This window comes from Balaenoptera physalus (genome assembly GCF_965194825.1).
Source record: "Balaenoptera physalus genome assembly, chromosome: 17".
NCBI classification, from domain to species: Eukaryota; Metazoa; Chordata; class Mammalia; order Artiodactyla; family Balaenopteridae; genus Balaenoptera; species Balaenoptera physalus.
The window spans coordinates 6,951,825-6,972,621 of record NC_138895.1 but is presented as its reverse complement, the minus strand read 5'-3'; the positions used below and the strand labels follow the sequence as shown (position 1 = coordinate 6,972,621).

The 20,797-nt window shown below is 40.2% G+C and overlaps 1 protein-coding gene across 3 annotated transcripts in view; it reads left to right on the top strand.

The window, feature by feature from the left end:
• The window catches only part of TOX (thymocyte selection associated high mobility group box), a 297,713-nt gene that overhangs the window by 164,576 nt on the left and 112,340 nt on the right, over positions 1–20,797 (top strand). The window lies entirely within an intron of this gene.

Genomic DNA, 20,797 nt, shown 5'->3' with positions numbered 1-20,797 from the left:
CAAGCAAGATCCCCACTTCTTCTAGGAACTGCTGTGAAAGTTGGTTGCTCCCCTATTTTCCGCTCTCAAATTCCACCGATTTATATAATAGGAAAGCAAGAAAACATTTTTCATCTTTATTTTGAAGGTATAATTTGGGTGATCAGAATTTATCTCTACTAAAGTGTTTCTCTCTCTTGGACTTTGTTTGTCACTTTGAATCTTCTCACGTTCTACACTTCTCAAATTTAGTGAGACTATGTATCACCCAGAAGACTAGCAAAAATTGAATGCCCAGCCCCTACCCAGGAAGTCCAAGAGTCTGTATTTTTAACAAGTATCCCATGCTTGAGAAATACTGACATCATAAAATCTTTCCTTGTGATTTTTATGTCATCTAAAACCTTAATAATTTCTCTGTCTATATCACAAGAAGTAGAGAATATTGTCAGTAGTATATGGCCAAGGGCAGAGCTTTCTGCCATGTAATGAAACACTCTCTCAGGTTAACAGTGACTTCTAATGAGCGTTCTTTGGTTTGCGTTGTTCAGTCACTTAACAGTCCAACCGTCTCTGCTGTCATGTTTGTAAGTCACTGAACAGTTCTGTCACATTCGCGATGAACAACTCGATTAACTTGCTCATCTTAGATTGCTTCTGATGGGAAAGCGTTTCATGTTATCACTTACCTAAATCATTTGGTGATGTATCTCTAACTTGAGTGACTTCACAAGAAGGTTTTTCTGTTAATCGTGAACATAAAGGGGGGAAAAAGGAGAGTGGAAAGCGATCCCACAGTAGTTTTGGGGGAATGAAGCCCTGAGCCTAATGTCACAGGCCATGGTAGGGTATAGAATCCTCCTCAGAAGTGGCAGCTAGCTGGGTGGACAAGAGGGGAGGGCTTGTTCCCAGCACCAGCAGGAGCAAAACACTCGACACTGTTGTCCCGGGTTGTAGATGATACTCCACCTGTATAGATTTATCCTGAGAGTATTAACCGTGACTTCCTAAAATGGAAGGTGGATTTTTTAGAAGACATGCTAAGTGTGTAAATCTGATTAATGTTGTACTTCAAAGTAGTGACCTTGAAAAATCACGTGCCTATTCCTCTTTGGGGCTAAGCCTTCAGACCCAGTTCATGAGCCAATAAGGCATCCATGTCATGCTTTATAGACTTCCCTGTTCACTGAGGAGAGGAAGGACAAACACAGCACATAAAATACCAGTTTTGTCCTCTATGCTTCTTCCTCATGTGCTAATGAAGTTGGGCCATAGGAGGATAATGAGATACTCAGTTATATAGTTTTCGTCTCAAAACCCTTTTTCTTTTATATAATTTGCCTTCTTAGCATTCCAGGACCCTCCCAATTCACCATTCACTCTTTAAGAGATGCTTGTGCAACCTCAGTATACATGCATCTGGAATTTTCCCAGTTTTGCCGCCCTTGCTAAGTCACTCCACCCTCAGATGATGTGCTCAGGACTGGATCTAGCCGCGGCTGTGTAGCACACTTTCTAGGCCCTTCCTCTACTACGCTTCCCTCTTTCCTTGTCAGGAGCCTCTGCTCATCCTAATTCTTTATGCTCCTCTCCACCCAACCCACTGTCAGAAACCGGACTTCAGTATTTTCCCATCAACATGGTATTTCCCTTGGAACTTTTCACACTTTACAAGGCAGAGGGTCCCTGTTCAGCCTAAACTAAGCGAGTGAAGCTCTAGTTTGCCATTCCAGTTCTTGGCAAGGTGAGTCTATCCGGGTTTTTCATAGAATGGTGAGACTTCCCAGTACCTCCAAACAGTATTCTGGGGTGGACATCTAGTTTGCCTCTCACAGTACTGGTCCTAGCATTTTATGCTGTAAGTAAAAAGCTGCTCCAACAAATTAAGTTTTGGCGAGACTTTGGATAGGCTTCAGCACTGTCCAATAGAACTCTCTGTGATGATGGCTTTTCTGTTATGCATGCTGTCCAGTAGCAATAGTCATTGGCTATTGAACACTTTAAATGTGGCTAGCGTGACTGAAGGACTGATTTTTATTTTATTATGTTTTAATTACATTTAAGATAGCAACATGTACCTAGTGGCTACTATCCTGGACAGCATAGGTCCAGTTAATTATGTTGATTTAACATTAAATCTACAGGAAACCCATTTTTTAAGCCAGTGTGGTCTTGAAGAAAGTAGATTTGGAGATGAAATTTGTTTTAAGAGTCCTTTTTCAAGGCTTGGATCTCTGACTGGATTGCAAGAGCCAGAGTTTGATAATACTGCAAAGTTGCAATAGAAATCTAATAAAGTTGGAAAGGCCGACTTTACTGGAGTCTACTAATTCCTTTGCGAAACAAGGGGCATCTCCTATCTTATTTTGAGCTATCATGTGTTTAGAATGCCACTCATCAGTGTGTACATTTTAAATGCCTTCTGTGCTCTAAATGTTTGAAAGGGCTCAAATGATTGATAAAATATGGTCACTGTCCTTCAGGAGCTTGTAAACTACAGAAAAAACGTAACTAAGTATGAAACAGTTTGAGTGAAACATCAAGCAATTAGAGACAGGAGAAGGGCTAAACACAATTTTACTGGCCGTAAACCCAGTAGGAATCCTGGTTGGAAGAGATTATAGTCATCTGGTTTGGGTAATTTATAAAACTTAGTGGAAAAGGTAGGACGGCAGTCAGGTCTTGAAAGATGGTTTCGATTTAGACAAACAGAAAGGAAAGAAAAGGCATCTAGGAGAGAGAGCATTTGAAAAGCAGGTTGGATATTTTAAGTTAGGACATTTGACAAAAGGTTTCAAAAATCACTCTAAGGACTGTGGGCTTGATATGATGGAGTCTAAGAAACCATTGGCTGTTTTCACTCAAGGCAAAAGCATTATGAAACCAGTGTCATAGGAAAATCCTTCTGGCATCTCTCTGGAGCGATCGCAGTGGCAAGAAACTGGAGTTGTGTAAAGTCTGAGGAGCCCTCTGTTGTTGTAACTCAGGCAAGGAGTGTGGAGACACACAGGGTGGTGACAGTGAGAACAGAAATATGAGCTCTTAAGTTGTTTGCACATCATTCCCAAATCAGTGGATCTAAAGATGAACAACCCTTCATATTGCCATATTTTATATTTAAAAAGGGCTAAGGATTATTCTCTTTGAAGTAACTTTAGGTCTGTAAGGTACTTTTTTCATGTGTCTTTGTAAAAACTGACCAAAACTCTTTCCCAGCAACTTTGCTCGTGTATAATGTGATCACAAAATTTAACCAGATGATTAATTGGTTTATCAGTTGTTGACATATATATATATTTTTAAATAAATTTATTTATTTTTTATTTATTTATTACTTCTGGCTGCGTTGGGTCTTCCTTGCTGTGCACGGGCTTTTCTCTAGTTGCGGCGAGCGGGGGCTACTCTTCGTTGCGGTGCGCGGGCTTCTCATTGCGGTGGCTTCTCTTGTTGCGGAGCACGGGCTCTAGGCACGCGGGCTTCAGTAGTTGTGGCGCGTGGGCTTAGTTGCTCCGCGGCATGTGGGATCTTCCCGGACCAGGGCTCGAACCCGTGTCCCCTGCATTGACAGGCGGATTCTTAACCACTGAGCCACCAGGGAAGCCCCTATATTTATATATTATATATGTATGAAATGGAATAGTGCACAATTTAGGTTATCAATGTTCATACAGACGAGGAAATAATGGCTACAGAATCAGGAAGTAAAAGCTTCCCAGCTGGAAATTACAGGGCTCTTTCTGATAACTCCTTTCAAGGTCACCTACAGTTTGGGAACAACTAATAAAAGCTAACACTTGTGGATTCTAAATAATGAACTTGCCGTAGATTTTAAAATCTTGTACGTGTAAGCCCGCCTAGGTAGATTTATGTATAGGATCGGCTGTCGTCAGTTTTATTTTCCAGAAGCTCTTCAGCGCTACCGAAGCTGAGCCTTTTGCTGTCAGGAGGGTGCTCAGATCTTTGGGTTAGTGTTTTCACGTGATGGAGCTTTAGAATCTGAATGGATCAAAGAGGTGAACGTATTTTAATTCTCATTTAGATATTGTGTATATTTTAGAGGTTATTGTAATGTTTAACATACATTCCTTATTATATGTTATATATGTTGCTGTTTTGTATAATATATAATCTTTTCTGAAAATTTATTTTAAATTTAAATTTTCTTACATCTGCCTGTTTCTTATCCCCACTGGCAACATAAGTGATACAGTTTTACTGATTATAAACATTACGAACAAATTTCTAATATATTAGATGTAAAAAAATTTAGTCCGCAATTAGAAATCAATATCTGAGTGAGTATTATTATCCCAATATTGCAAATGAAAAATGGAGATTCAGGGTACTTAAGAGACTTGCTCAGTGGCTCAACCAGTGAATACCCCAGCTTCCTTACCTGATAAACGAGGATAATGGTCATCCTTACCTCATGGAGTGAAATGAATATTTAAGAATTGCTTAGACCGTTGGTTGGCACATAGGAAGCATTATTATATAAGTTTGCTAAATAAAATATGAAAAGCAAGACTGTATATGTATAACTCCTTCGGAGAAGTTAAAAGGCACGAGAGAAGATCTTCCAAAAGAGCTATTTATACTTAAATCCTTAATCTTCTTCACATCTGTCCAAAAAAAAAAAATAAAAGGCAATAAGCTTGCTAGTCACCAAAGAAGTCTTTACCTTCTACTGAGTGTCCTTATACATCATTTTGATTAAAACTGACATCTTTGGACCACAACTACCACAGTTCAAATCCTGGCACAGACCTATACCAGCTGCATGACATTGAGCAACTTACATAACCTTTTTGTGCCTCAGTTTCCTTACCTCTAAAATAGGTATAATAAGACACTTAATCCCATACTGTTGTAGCATTAACGTAGTTAATATCTGTAAAGTAGTGCCTGTCACACAGTAGGTGCTAGATATATTCAGTGGGAATCCCTTTCTGATAAAAAGGTCACCAGGGTAGAAAATCTAGATTGCCTTCTGAAACTTGCCATAAACATATACAGGGGTGAAACATACATAGGGTGACAGTTTTTCCTTCCCAAATTTCCCACCGCTTCCTTTCTGTATATTCTTGCCTGTGCCATTTTATGTGTTAGTAGTCAGTCAGGACTCCTGCAAAAAGTAAGATTTCTGGCACTTGAAAAAAGATTCCATTGTCTTAAAGTACATATTTTCCAAGACCAGGCTATAAAACAGTGTAGAATTTCTATTAGTATATACTGTTGAACAAGTGCCAACTAGTTCTGATTCTCTAGGTCCAAGTTAAACAGCCACTCATGACCCAATATGCAAGAGTTCCATTTTTCTCAAAATTCCTGAGTTATTTTGATAGTGGATAATCGACCGCCTGTGCTTTTCCAAGAGTGGAATCTGGTTAGAAGAGCACTGGAATGAGAGTGTGGAAGGCCAGGCCCTGCCTGGGATAAGTTTGTTAACCACGGGCAATTCGCTGCACCCTGTCTGTAACCAGTGGGGTTGGACTAGATCAGGCGGAGCCAGGGGAAGCCAGGAACCAGCCAGAAGGGTGTTGCTCTTATTCATCTCACTTGTTCACATTTCTTGTAAAAATTCCCTTGAACATAGGGTTCTGCCCCCAAAGAAGACGGAAAACCACAAGACTAGTTGATCTCTGAGGTCCTTTCCAGGGCTGGCATTTTCCTATGATTCATTCTCTATCGACCACACAACTATGATCCCAGAGTCACGACTCACTCAACTTGTCACTTTAGTTACTTAGTCATTTTTCCCACCATCACTTGGATTAGATTCTCAGTGTTTTACCTGTCCCCCCACCCCAAAACCTAATCGGTTATTAAGATATTTGAACCTATTGGACAGAACATTTCTTTTGAGTGGAAAATATTATTCTGCCATTAAGAAGAAAGTGATGTTGTTTTCATGTTGTTAAAAAGAAACTACAGAGCTATTCTGGGAGAAGGGTAAAATAAGAAAATGTCCATATTAAGTATTCATGGTTTAAGAAAAATCTTTTGATTCGTACAAACTGAAATCAAGAGCCTCTTCTTTTTCTCTCCACCCTGGCACATTCACTGCTGGGTTTCACCATGGACTGGTAAAAGGCAAAATGCAACCTTGTATAAAGTCATCCAAGGCTCCTGCCTGGCCGATATATGTGGCGATCGCTTGTTCTTTGTGCAGGCAACAGAAGCTCTTTCATACAAAGAAAAACCATGCAAAGTTTTAGAATGGCCTCACAGAAAGGATTCATTTAGAACCTGGGCTTTTTGTAGAGTGTGGTTCCTAATGACACAGTATAGAAAATTTACAATGAAAAAAGCAACAAAGGAGATTTCAATTTCTTTGAATGCTTCAAATTTCCAGTTCCGGAGTTTAAAATGGAAAAAGATGTTAAAAGGCAATAAAATTGGGGGGTTTATTTCCCGAATGCCTTAGTTTTTCCAGGCAACAAAAGCAAGCATAATGTATATACTCAGATTTATTGTCGTTTGAAGCTTTCAGTCATGGCACACTTGGCATTCAAAGGCCACTGTACAACTGTTTTGACAACCATCACTTCGGTAGGTACTGCGCAGGACACACGGAACTGAAGCAGGAGTGTTTCTCTGGGTCTGTAGGGAGTGCTGTACATCAAGGAAGTCAGATGTATTAGAGCAGCATGAATTGCTAATATGTCGCCATGATGGAAAGGACCACTGGCATATTGAATAATGTAGCTTTCAAAGCCAGGCAGAAAATGTGATTACACACAATTTGATTGCTGTTTTTAAAATAAATATTTTCAAAATCTGGAGATATCTTATTTCATGTAATGCATAAAGTCTGTAACAGTGGACTAGAGCGAAGTATCTTTTGGGACACGAAGGAGCTGATGATGTCAGCCCCATTCAGATATGAAATAATGGAAGCATTAGCTTCAAATGGAATAGATGTCACCCGGGTTTGTTTCTTTCTTTAAAAAAATAGGGGGAGAAAAGCAATAAAAAGAAATGATTTTGCCCACTTTGACAGAAGAAAAAAGACAAAGAATAATTAATTAGAATTATACCATAATTCATTAAATGTTTAGCAGTTACAGCCATTTTTTTCACAAATTATCCTTTTTTGAATATTGCAGCAGTTGAGAGCAATGTATTAAACCACTGTAATACTGTGAAAAAATGGGCTGGTTTTTTGTTCTTATTTTTTACCATATATAATAAAAGTGTGTGGTTTGGGTTTTTTTTTTTAATGTCAGATTTCCTAATAAGGCTAAAAATAAGCGTTGGTGGTGGTTAGTTGTTAAGCTCTACTTAAGCCCTTTCTTTGCTCAAAACAGACTACTTTGAATGTAGTATTGATAAGTAGTTCACTGGACTCAGTATGCTAATGGTTTGGGACTATCTTTTAGTGCTAGTGTTTCAAACTAGAGCTCTTCTGAATAGTGTTCAGGGAAGGAGTCAATTTAAAAATAACACTTTTCCTTTCTTATGCCAAGTACAAAAACTCAAGATTCACTTTGTATATAGGGCTTGCTGTACTTTTTCTTCACCCCTAGTGTTCATGTGGATCAGTGCCTCACCCATGTGCGGAAGAAATTAAAAAGCTATAAGACCAGTTATATAATATACTGTAAGCAAACTTGGGGAGTTTTTCAGTCCAGTCTCTTAATTCCAGACAGAAGTAAACCTAAACCAGTTAAGATACGTAGTTTTCTATCTAAGAGCCAAGATTCCACAACTTTCCTTGGTAGTCTGTTTGTGTTTCATTAACCTTGTAATGTTAAGTTAAATTGCAGTAAGAGATTTAGATTCCTTCCAGGAAGTTCCTTATTAAAGTTAAACTCAAGTATCTTACTGCACTTTCACTCTACTGTGTCTGCTTCAGACATCTGAATGCTTGAAGAACAGTTGATTTCAAGTATTTTGACATTATTAAGTCAGTCCTGCAGTTGTGTTTTACCTGGCCCAAATAACCCCAATTCCTTTAACCTTTCCTCAGAGATCATATTTTTCAACTTTTACATCAAATTAACTTCTTTTTTTTTTTTTTTTTAATTTGTGATTTTAAGGAATGCCGACCACAATGGGAGGCAGAGCTCCAGACATTGCCTGAGGTTGCAGATTAATTTCTGAATTTTTCAAATACTTCTGTGTCCCCACATGGACATTTTATGGTAGTCTCTTTAATAGCGTCATCGATTGCTGACCTATTTGATTTTTGAACCATCGATCACTCGCACAGCATGTGTCCCTTACTGTATTGGTATCTAGCCAGCAATTCCCCATCTTGTTTCTGTGTAACTCATTTCTCATCCTAAAGGCAAACATCTGGGAAGGACATCATGGTGTTACTCTTCAAGGCATCTTTTTTTTCTGGCTGGGTATCCATTATTTAAATAGCATTTGGCAAACAAAGAGAAGGAAGAAAAATATAGTTATGTGCTCCTAATTGTCCTTGGACAAATAGGTGCTAAGTAGGCCCATAAGCAAGACTCCCCAGGTCCTGGCAATGAAGTTTCAGTCACTAGCTGCACCCTCCAGTTGTTAATAAAATATTTCCTAAAGTGTTGAGGGGGAATTGGGGAAAAGCGACACAGAGCCTAGATGAAAAAGAGGTGGGAGTGAGAAGAATAAACAGCAAGTGAGAACGGAAGCCCGTTCAGGAGAGAAATCGTGTACCTGAAGGCTCCGTGGGATGTGTGCTTCCTGGGTGCGGCCCTCCCGCCCGGCCCTTCCCCCGTCCACGAGCGTTGTCTGCGTCTCCTCCTAATTTCAGGTCCGAGGAGTGTTCCACCCTCACCCCTCTACCCTAAGTAAGAATGACAGCACTTCATGGATCAAGCCTGGACCGTAAGTCAGGCCCTGAGCTGAGCGCGGCACGCGTGTCCTTCCGGCTCTCGCCTTCCCTCCCTGGCCCTTCGCTTAGCACTCAGGCCGTGCCCCACACCCCACCCCCGGCGGAGGGGAAAAGTTCTGCTGCCTCTCCCTCTGCCTGGCAAGCTCTTTGCAGAAAAGAGGACCTAGACACCCTGAGAGCTCACTTGGTTTCACTGTCCAGACTTCCATGTGGAAATCATTAATAACGATATTATAAGTAGTGCTTGGCGCATAGTAGGACCTTGATAACTATTTCTGATCCAATAAATGAATTCCTTTGTCCCCAGTGGAACCCTTAAAATTTTCCCCAGACAAGTACAGGATCATTATTGCTTTTTTTTTTTTTTTGCTGACACTTCTAAGTTGTGTAGTCTTCTAAAATAACACAAATATTCTAGCTTTTAAAAAACTGTAATATCATGTGTTGTGGAGTCTAAATGCACCGAGACTGCTATAATACTTTCAATTTAGCTAAATGAATTTGAGCCCTAAACTTAAATCTATTTTGTAGTCTTAACACTTAATCAACTCACTACTAATCATTCCTAACCCATACCACTATTAAATTGATATATCTGATAATTAATTATAATGTATAGTTGATCTTTTTTAGATGAACAGTTTCATTTTCTGAGTAGAGCTATTTTTATGGAGAAAAATTATCAGCAAAATTACAAGACATCTAAAGGAACATATTTCTGCCTAGTCCCCCAAAATCTTGGGGGCAGAAGGAACAATGTGGAGAATTAATGTTTGTTAAAGATTGGCTCATATGACCAGTGTTGATTTTTTTTTTTTAATCACAAAATGATTCAATCTTTGTCTTGCTGTTTGCTTGATTTGGGCGAGTAGATTATTAACATTAAAGTGGTGCATTATAAATCCATTTAGTCATGGAGTCATAGGAGAATTAGTCTAAAATGCTTTTCAGGAGAACAATGAACCAGTCTCACTCCAAGACACCGCTTCCTTCATTATTCATTAACTGTTCTTATCTAGAGCATATGGAAACATTGTAAGAGCAGGTTTTGTTTTTTTTTCCATTTCAGTTTTTTCCAGTTTGAAAGTTCTGAGTTCTCTTATGTGGACAAACAGTACCTACAGGAACATAATATTTGTCTTTTTAGATCAGTCGTTCATATACATTTCTCTGCCAGAAGCAACACACGCTCCATTGGAGAAAAGGTGTGATGTGCTGCAGAGTCTTTAACCATGTGGGGCAGTCGTTAAAATATTCGATTCAACTTTCCTTTTCTCGCTCGTTTAAAATATCACAAATGCCATAGTAATCCAGAGAACAGGTCTTTTTTTTCCTCCACCTAATAAATATATTTAGCATTTTGATAGATATATAATAACAAAATTGATAGGTTGAGCTTCTCTGAATTTAAGGGAGTATAAAAATTCCCCAGGGAAATCTAAGTACTGTTTGACAGAAGGAGGATTCAACTCCTTTTTATAATTCAGGATAGGCAAAAAACTTTCTCAAGATTTGTTACATTTGAAAAGTATCATTAACATTTAAGGGATTTGGGGGGTTTTTAATCAAAATCTTTATTGTCTTTAATAAAATATTATTCAAGCCCCAAAACATATTACACTATTAACATTTTTCATATTTTTATATGCAATGCATAGTTAATCACATTTTCTGCTAATCAGCAGACGTAAATAATGGCTTACCAAATCAAGATAGGACCAGTCCTTCATACATTATGAAACTTGAAAATGATCTGGATGAAAAATAAAGTCCCTCTTTAATTAAGATGATAGATTCATAAAGGCTGTTGCTAAAACCATTATATTATTAAGACTATCAAAAGACAAATAAAGCTATTAGCATTTTAAAGCATTTTCTTTAAAATACTTTAAAGAAAATGCTTTAAAATGTGTGGTACACATACCTTACAGTGCTTGAACAATTACCGGGATGAGGAGATGAGTCAGGCTCAACCATGTAACTATATTCACATGGAATAAAAGTAAGCTGTTCGCATCTATATATGTACCTCTGTCTCTCCTTCTACATAAATATATGCAGTTACACATTTAGGTATTGATTGTGTGTGTGTGTGTCGGGGCTTCTTATCCCATCATGAGAGTACCAGTGGCTGGCAATGGCCATTCCCCCCACCAGGAAGATGCAGATTGGGACCTTTGGTCAACAGCTACTGTGTTACCTGGGCTATTTTCTTGTTTCTGTGGTGGTTCTTGCTTTCCCCAAAGCAGCCTTATGTCTGCTTATGGCAGCGCATGGGGCTTAGCCCGTGTTTCCCAGCACACAGCAGACGCTGCCTTCCCTGCAGCGGTGCTTCGCGCTGGCTTTTCACCCTCATCTTCACGTGTTTCCGGAGTGTCTTCACTGTGCCTCCGACCCACTAGGTGTTACACGCAGTAAGTGTTAGAATCCAGGAGCTGATGAGGGTCACATATGTGAAACCTGGAAAATGTGAGACTCTGTAAGTTCAAATTCCCAGATACGGGCCACTCCTGCAGAAACCAGCCTCAGGGTCTGGAGAAGCGGTGTGGGTGCTGGGAGCGCCAGCTGGCTCAGGGCACGGGGCAGCCCGGCCTCGGCCCCTGCCCGGCCGTCACTGGCTGCGTGTGCTTGTGCGCGAGTGAGTGCACGTGCCTCGTTGGCCTTGGCTGTGAGGCTTCAGTGGGTCCGGGCGTCTGCAGCCCTCGAGCAGCGCCGGGCAGACAGCGTGCCTCACGCCAGCTGTCTGCTGTCCCCCTGCTCGGAAGCCCCGCGGCCGCTTGTCTGGGTTTTCCTCACACTGTCTGTCGTTCCTCTTCTAGTTACCAGTGTCCATCCTGCCTGGGTCATTCCAAGAACTACCGTGCTGACATTCCCTGGACACCTGCTCTTGCCAGGTCCTGGGCAAAGTGTTTTACACAGTTTCCTCCTTAATCCCCACAGTCACACTAGGAGAGGCAGGTGTGATCCTTACCTTACCCAGGAGGGACTGTGGACAGAGGCAGGTTACACAGCTGGCAGCCTGGAGGTGGTGAAGCAGGCAGGCCGAGGTCTTTGTCACTCTGCATTCCTGGTGAGGCAGGGGCTGTGCCTCTCACAGGGTGAGGGCTTGATGACTCTGTACTGAGAGCCTTAATGGGGCCTCTGGTTCTCCCCGTCCCCCCGTGGAGGTTTCTGATGGACTTGATGCCGTCACCGCTCACACCAGCTGTGCCAGCCAGACGACATTCCCAATTCTGTCCTCTTTTTTTCTAACAGTATAAACTCACTTTATATTTACCTTGCTGAAATAATATAATCAGAGAGTGAGCAGAGGAAAAGAGAGATCTTACAGTCCAATGAAAAAAGGGTGGGCTTGGAATTCTAGCTGGTGACTTTGACAAATCACTGGATCTCTTTGACTCTGGTTTCCTTCTCTGTAAAAGGAAAAAAATGGTATGACAACAGTATTTACAGCACCATGTGGTTTTGGGGATTAAGTGAGATGCAAGATTAATATTTCTAGTGCCTAACAGTTTAAGTACATTTTCTAGTCATCATGTTGAATAAATTACCATTCCAGCTAATGAAAAATATTAGCTCTTTGCCAAAAATCCAGAAATTTAAATTCTTAACTCCTCTGTGAGGAAGGCAGTGTTAACTCCTCAGGTGGTAGCAGGCTATGCTAACAGACAAGTTCTTGTGAGCTCTGCTGTGTGACCAGTAGTTGGGGTGTCTGCCACTTGCCAGGAATCCACTATCAGCCAGCTTCAAGATGTTCTTTCCTCTCCATCGTACAAAATTTACTTTTAAAAGTACAAAGATATTTAAATTATTTTATAAATAAAAGAAGTAAAAATTCTGGGCAGCTTGCCAAGGATAGCAGATCTGAAATTAGCTAGAAATGTTTCCTTCTCTTTATTAAACTCCTCCTACTGTTTCTGATATGTTCATATTGATTTGTCTCTTCATAAAAGTTTGAATATTCTGTATGACAGGGAATTGATAAGAGCCAAAGAAATAGACAGCCAATTGTGTATAAACTTCAGCCAGGTTCTCTTCATTCCTGTGCAGCAATGCTAAATGAACGTGACCAGGGTCACAAAAGCATCCCAAAAGTCCCAAAGGAGCGGTGTGCTCAGATGCCCCCCGTGAGCTAAGGGCCCCCCCTCCGCCCCCGTCAACCCCAGAGCGCGGACAAGGACGCTCAATCCATGAAGGCGGGTGGGGTCGGGACGGGGCTTTCAGAGCTCTCCACGTCAGTGCCCCCTGCTGCTCGCCCGGCCTGCGGGACATCCCAGCTCCCGCGAGCGGTGCTCTGGAGGTCCCCTCGCGGGGCCAGAAACTGGCTGGCAACCTACTCTGCATGCCAGCGCCACACGTAGTTATCTCGGAGGGGGAGCTGGAAGGTTTGAACATGTCAGCACTTAGTGAGATCTTCACAGTGATTCACAGTGCGAGTCAGCCCAGGCACTCAACTGCCTACACAGGGTTTCCCAAGCAGGATCTGGTCTAGGGTGGATCTACCAGGGTGGTTATTTAGACTAAGTACTTTTATGCATCATACAACCAGTCTCCACAGCAGTGGGGCAGGGACACACCATCCTTGCCTATTTGGAATAGTCCATGCACAGCAAAGTGGCACCTCAGTGTTAGAGGGCATAAGCTATGGAAGAACAGTCCCTTAAATGTGGTATGACAAAGAGCTACTTCTTAGAGCACAAGGTAATTTAAAAGATACAGTTAGAATGCTAGCACATTCCATTGGTACAATGGAAAGAGTACTGAAATCAGGGATGTCTGAGGGCAGAGAATCCCAAACATGGCCTCATTAAGTTCAAAGTTCCATTTTCATGCAGTGATGAAGAAGATAGGCCCTTCCTACCTGCAGGACCTGGCACAGGGGACTTCAGCTGGTTCCCCATTTGTGAAATGCAGACAACAATAGAGTGTGTTTCTCTTGTTGTGAAGATTAAATGACATAGTACAAGTAAGGCAATCATCATAGGTTCTCACACAATAAATTATAAACAGGTGATAAACATCTGTTTCTTTTGAACGTACCGTAATATTGGGATTTCCTTAATTCTCATGTGAGGTTTTAGTAAACCAATTAAATTTTATACTATATGTTACTGATATGATTTGCAAAGTAATGCTTTATTATTCATATTCATTTAAAATTTTGGCTTTTTTAAATTAAAAAGATAATAGATTCTATAGCCAATATTTTATAATAACTATAAATGGAATATAACCATTAAAATTGTGAATCACTGTACTGTACACCTGAAACTTATTTAATATTGTACCTCAACTATACTTCAAAAAAACAAAAAAAAGAAAGAAAAAATAATAGATTCTAACTCTCTGAGGCTGTAAAGCATGGTTACTTTGAAGAGTTGGAGTTAATCTTCTCATGTGACTTGCCATCGAAAGCTTTGGTGTTAAGGGGGAAAGGGCCGAGGGACATGGGCTGTGGCTGTGGCTGTGGACGGGGCACCTCCACATGTGGAATCTGCAGGGTTCTTCTTGCCAGTAAAGTGCTGTACAGCAAGGAAGGGGAGGAGCTCAGCTGTCCTCACATGTTCTCGCGCCATTCTCTAGCGACCCTATGATACGAAATGAAAAACTGTGAAACTATTCCAAAAAACACAGGCAAAGTAAACAGAAAAAAAATGACTACAGTATACAGCTTCCTGCAGAGGCCAGAAAAGATGAAATTAGGAATTAAATCTCCCTGGACAATCTATCAAAATACTGAGAAAAATATATTACTGACGAGAAAATATCAAATATCTACTGGGAGACAAATGCATGTAACTCTGAATCGTGGATCACAAAAGGGTTTCCTCAGGCCCCTCGATGACAACTTTATGATGCATAAAATCGTGGATTCTTCTTATTACAGTTGATTGGATAAGCACCTGCATGAATGCAGGGCTGCACTCTACCCAGGAAAGAAGAATCTTGCCCAAGGCGCTCTTGGTCCAAGTTGTGAAGAAGACGCCACTCAGGCATAAAATGCAGGAGATGAGAAAGTGATTAGGGTTATGTCCACGAGAGAGCAAACAAATGTTTTGACAAGGAATAAACCTGGTTATAGGTCCTTTGCCTTGAGAATATTTGATCAAATGTTTATGACAGTAATCCTGTTGACAGTTATCAGGGAGTTTCATTTCAAACCCTTCCTATTGCTGCTTAGTTTAAAAATACAGAGGTGAGAACGACTCTAACACATACTGTACAATCTGGAAATCCCTTCTTCCATCTTTGCAACTTCATATGTCAATGGAAAATCGCAGAATTACAATACCAAAAATGCACATTTACCTAAAATAGCTAGCTGCTTGAGGCCCGAAGGTCTTTGAATATCTGCAGCTCGTTTTGCATTCCACTTCCTCTTTGTAGGCAGACAGAGATCACATTTCGGCAGTACTAAGTGTCTTTGCTTTTTGGTTGGATTCTTTATCAGAAGATTCATTCTTTTGGACTCTGGCAGAGTCTAAAATTGAGCCCCAATTTTTCCTCTTTGTGTTGCATTCATATACATAGGCCTTGAGTCTTAGAATAATTAGGCAGTATTGGGCATCTACCATATGTAGGATTACCATATAATTTATCATTCAAACCAGCACGGATTTGAGAGTAAAGCACCTAACTACTAATGATTAGGCTTAAAACTGGGACTGTCCTGAGGACACTGGCATTTCAGTTCCAGTGACTATATGTGAGACGCTGCGCATGTTGATGGTGAGGATGCAAAAATGATATGGGAACAGGTCCTGCCCTCAAGTGTCTAGTAAAACAAATGAGTTTCATACGTAAAGTCATCCAGCATTTCAAAGCATGGCACTTACTATCGCAGAGTTATAAAATGACATGAGGAATCCAGGAAGGCTACCTAGTAGGGGTAGAGTTAGAATAGGATCTCGAGAAACGATTGGTTACTGGCAGGGAGAAGCAGGGAAGGTGTGTTTGGAGCGAGGGAGCTTCACTGAGCATGTGTTACATGAGCTGAATCAGTGTCCACCCCAGGTGTTCACCCTAAAAACTTGGTTCATCTTTTCCTCTCACTCCAAACATCCAGTTTATGCGCAGCAAGTCGTGACTGAATTGCCTCCAAAGCATATTTGGAATCTACCCACATAGCTTCCTTCTTCACTGCTCCCACCATGGTCTGCAGCGCCGTCTTCTCTTGGGATCATGGAAGGGCTTTCCTCGCTGGCCTCCTCTCCTAGCTCTCATCCCTCCATCAAACATTCTCCACACAAGCGTCAGTGTGATCTTAGCAGACATTAGCTTGGCCACCCTTCAGTGACTCCTCATTGCACCTAAGACAAAAGAGAAAGAAAAATTCCGTGTTTCTTAACATGACATTCAGGGCCCTTCTGAGATTGCTGGCCTTGCTTCCTACTCTTCTGCCCCTAACTGAGCTGCAGTCACCCCGGTTTTCTGTCACTCGCCTCCCACCTAGTCACCTTCGAGCTGTTGGGGATACTCTTGACTCAGATCTTCACGCTCACTTCTCAGCTCAAATGTCACCTTTCGGAAACACTCGTCTAAACTGGCACTGCCCCCATCACCACCACCACCACTCACCTCTCATCACACTGCCATGTTTTATGGAATGAGTGAACACTGCAAATCTCGCATGTTAAAAAAATGAATAAATATTAGCCCTGTTCCCCCAAGTTATCTAGTCTGCTCGGCTAGTTGGTGATCTGCCTCCCACTGCCTCTCACTCTGTGGGGGACTTTGGCTGTCTAATCCCTCCCTACCCTGCGCGCCTTGAAGCGCTGTCGGAGGAGACACCCCCGCAGCAGTTGACAAGTGAGTGCGTGTGCACTCCGGGTTGTATCTGCTGGATTAAGCGAGTCCTTAAGAAATTGAAGAGCCTGGGGAAGTTCACACTTCCTGTCCTAATGTAACAGGGATTCCATAGCAGCAGGTGCAAGAGTAGCTTGGTATGTGTGTATATATGTCTACACATACACACTTATTACACTTATTACACACACTCTTAACTGTGTAAGTGTGCTCATTTATAATGATTAGAATATATTTCATACCCTATCTTTCCCTTCCTCTCTGGCTTCTTCCTCCTAAACTTCAATCCTGGGAACCTCAAATGTGTAAAGCACTTAGTCAGGACAATTCCAAGAGAACACACAGAAATGACTGAGACAACAGGAAGACTGATGTATAAGCCATATGGATTATCCCATTGTTAACGGACATTTACATAGCTCCTTCATTTAGGAAGATCCTAAGCTAAGAACAGCTACTGTTCCCAACTCAGACGCCTTAGGTGGCGTCAGGCTGCAGAATTCTCTAATCCAGCAGAGAGGGAAATGAGGCACCGAGAGAGGGACACAGAATTCTTCCCATCCCAAAGTGTCTGATTCTAGTTCCTCAGAATGATAAAATCTGGGGATGTGTAGCTCATGTAACATCATAATAATGATAGTTATGTGGTTGATTGGACTTAACATACTTTTAAAGTATAAACATTAAGATAAAAATATATGTAGTCAAGTAGGTTTGAAAACTGAAAACATAACTTCTTTCAGAGATTTAAAGAGGCCAAGAGGTGTTTAGAAAGACTTTAATGACCTAATTTTGAAAAACAATTATAAAATTTTCACGTCAAAAAGTTTTGATGAGATCTGGTAGATTGGCAAATAATTTACATAAGTATTTACAAAATGTATAGAGAAGGTCAGAAGACAGTTTGGAACTTCTCTTTTTCTCTGCCATTTCTGCCTCTAGGAATCTAGTCAGGAAAAGAATGCTTGTTGTGTAGTGAAATCCACACTCATTTTGGAGTAATTAGAGGTATTGAGAGGATAACTGAAAGAGCCTGGCAAGTTCTTAACTTATCTGGGCCTTCACACCAAATGTATTCTAATGCTTGTTTTGGTTATGACATTCTATAACTGTAGGTAATAATTTGGGCTTTGGAAAACTGTCATATAGATCTATGTCTTAAAGAATTGTTTATGAAATGTGGACCCTGTCAATTCCTGTGTAGGTTGGAATATCAACTGTGTATCCTCTTTGAAGTTGCTTATGGACTTTTAGGTGACTTCATTCTTATTTTACCCTTAGTATCAATAGATTAGTAATTAAACTTCAAAAATAACCATTGTAATAATTATTATAATAAATAACCAATAACCATTGGTTATTATTATACCCATTATAATAAATAACCAATATTATAATTATTATATATAATTATTATAATTGGTTATTATAATAATTTTTCAAAAATTAAATATAGCTTGCACATCTTGAAAAGATGATAGAAAACCTTCAGCCCTCAGGCTGGATTTTCTATGACATTCTGTGTGGTATGACCTTAATGAATGGCACTTCACGTTTCTTGTTTCCTTTCTTGACTCTTTGTCTCCCCACAAAGCTGGATATGTCCTAATAAATGACTGGACACTTAATGTAAGAAATCAGTCTATCTGTCACTCATCATGAGTCATAGATGCATTTTTAGAGTGATCTTTCTTCAAAATCTTAACTCAAAGGAATGATTAATGAGCTGGGAATATCAGAAACTTTAAAAATATTTTTTTCTAACAAGCGTACACTGAGCTCTTACTCTGTGCCCAGAACTATTATAGATGCCAAGGAAATAACTTCTTACAGAGAAGTTATTATCTAGCTTACTATCTAGATCAGGGATTCTTAACCTTGGTGCCCTTGACATTTCGGGTTGAATAATTCTTTGTTGGGGAGGGGGATACTGTTCTTTGCACTGTAGAATGTTAGCAGCGGCCCTGACCTCTACCCGCTGGATGCCAGTAGCACCCCAAACCTTCCAGTTGTTGCAACTAAAAAAATCTCTGGACGTGGCCTGATGTCTTCTGAGGGAAAACTGCTCCTGAATGAGAACCGTACTCTAACTAGATAATTTCTGTAAATGTGGGAATGGAGTGATCAGAGATTTGCACAGACCTTCTCTTAAAAGGACACTGCAAGAGCAAATGCAGGTTCCACCTATTGGTAGTAGTATTAGTCTTGCAAGAACAATCATAGAATTGGAGATTTGAGCTGGAAATTATGTGGATCACTAAGCAAAATTCTTCATTTGACAACTCAATAAAGTCAATTCTCAGAGCTGTTCAGGACTGCCTAAATTTATACAGCTACCAGAGGCAGGACTAGGCCAGCCTCTCCCGACTCGGTCTTCGGGTTCTCGCCATCATAGTTCATTGCAGCTGGATAAAGGAGGCATTGATATTGACAGCATGGTGTTTAAAACTATGACCTTCACAGTTTTCCTTGGGTAACCATTTTGACAAACGCACTTAGGCCAGTTTCCATGGTTTAGTCAGCTGCAGAGTGAGGCCAGCTGGACTGTCTGTCACGTACAGTTCTCTCCACTCCACTGAGCGCACTCTCAGCTCTCTTTCTCCACTGTCATTCCAACAACCAGGAAGTGATTTATATTTTCCTGAAAAATGGCTAATGAAAGCTAATTTTGAGCAAAATTCAGTGATACTTAAATTCTAACTTAAATCCAAATTGTCCTGTTTTGGCAGGCATCTTAAAATCCAGCAATAAACATTTTTCACACTTTTGAATAGGTCTTCATAAAACATTCTCATACTTTTAAGTGTTGATAATAAAGACAGTAACAGTCAACATTTTTATTAAGCATCTACTAGCTTCGAGGTAGAATGCTACCCTTGTGAAAAATATGGAAATCAGTGAGATACCTGCTAAGGAAGCAAGGCATGAATAAATCAAACTAAAGCAATAGTTAGAAGATGACTTTACTATGACACTATAGATAAAGCACTAAGAATATTAAGAAAAGGAGAAGAGAAAATAGAAAACAGGCATTAGTCAAGAGCACACTATATAATTTGAAATGGGTATTATTTCCCACATTTACAAAAAAATAATGTATTGGTAACAATGAAAGCAAAGGCATATGTGAAGGAAAGCAAAAACAAAAATGAAAATATTTAATTTCATTACATCATAAAATGGGTGAAAGGGAGAAATGGCACATAAAGTGGGAGTATCTTGGATAATTCCTGGCAAAGAACCAGATCTCATCAAACATTAGTTGAGTGGATATAGATGAAAGAACGAATATTAGGCTGGGGCCAGTTCATACAGATCCTTGAATATGAAGCAAGGCATTTGAACTTCATTTGTTAGTCAGTGAGAACAGATGGAGGATTTGTAATCAAGGGAGACCTGATTGGAGTTGAACAGTTTACCCACTTTTCCTGAGTCACTCTGTGGAGTTCATGTATGGCTAGAGAGTTCTGCATAACATTAAAGCATGACTGAAGTACATTGGGAAGGCCCAAAGTTAGCATAATCATCATGCTCACAGAGAGAAAGGAGAGGGTATGTTTATTTGATACAAATAAGATCGTGGTGATAAACAAAAAGAGAAGCTCTGTGTTCCCATGCTGTGTGCCCCACTGGGTCTAGAAAGTTCATTCATGAGCCATGGGCTGTCTCAAAATGCAGCTCACAGATGGCCAGCATCAGCATCAGCTGGGAACTTGTTAAGAAGGTAAATTCTTGGGCCCTACCTCGTACCTTCTCAAACTCTGGCTGTTGGTCCCAGGTATCTAGCTTTTAATAAGATCTCTGGGTGATTCTGTTGCATGCTCAAGTTTGAGAACCAGTGTTCTAGAGTAACTTAATTTAAAACAAAGGAATACTGTTCTTTCTCCCTCGGTAGAAAAAAAAGAAAATCTAGGCCTCCTGCTCTTAAAAAAAAGAAAATACAAAGAATCATAGGCCGAGTTTGAACTAGTTTTCTTTAAGATACAAGCTAATCCAGATGCAGACTATTATATATAGAATGGATAAACAATAAGTTTCTACTGTATAACACAGGGAAGTATATTCAATATATACGTATCAATATTCAGATATATATATATCTGAATCACTTTGCTGTACAGTAGAAATTAACACAACATTGTAAATCAACTATAAATTTTTTTTAAATAAAATAATTTTTTT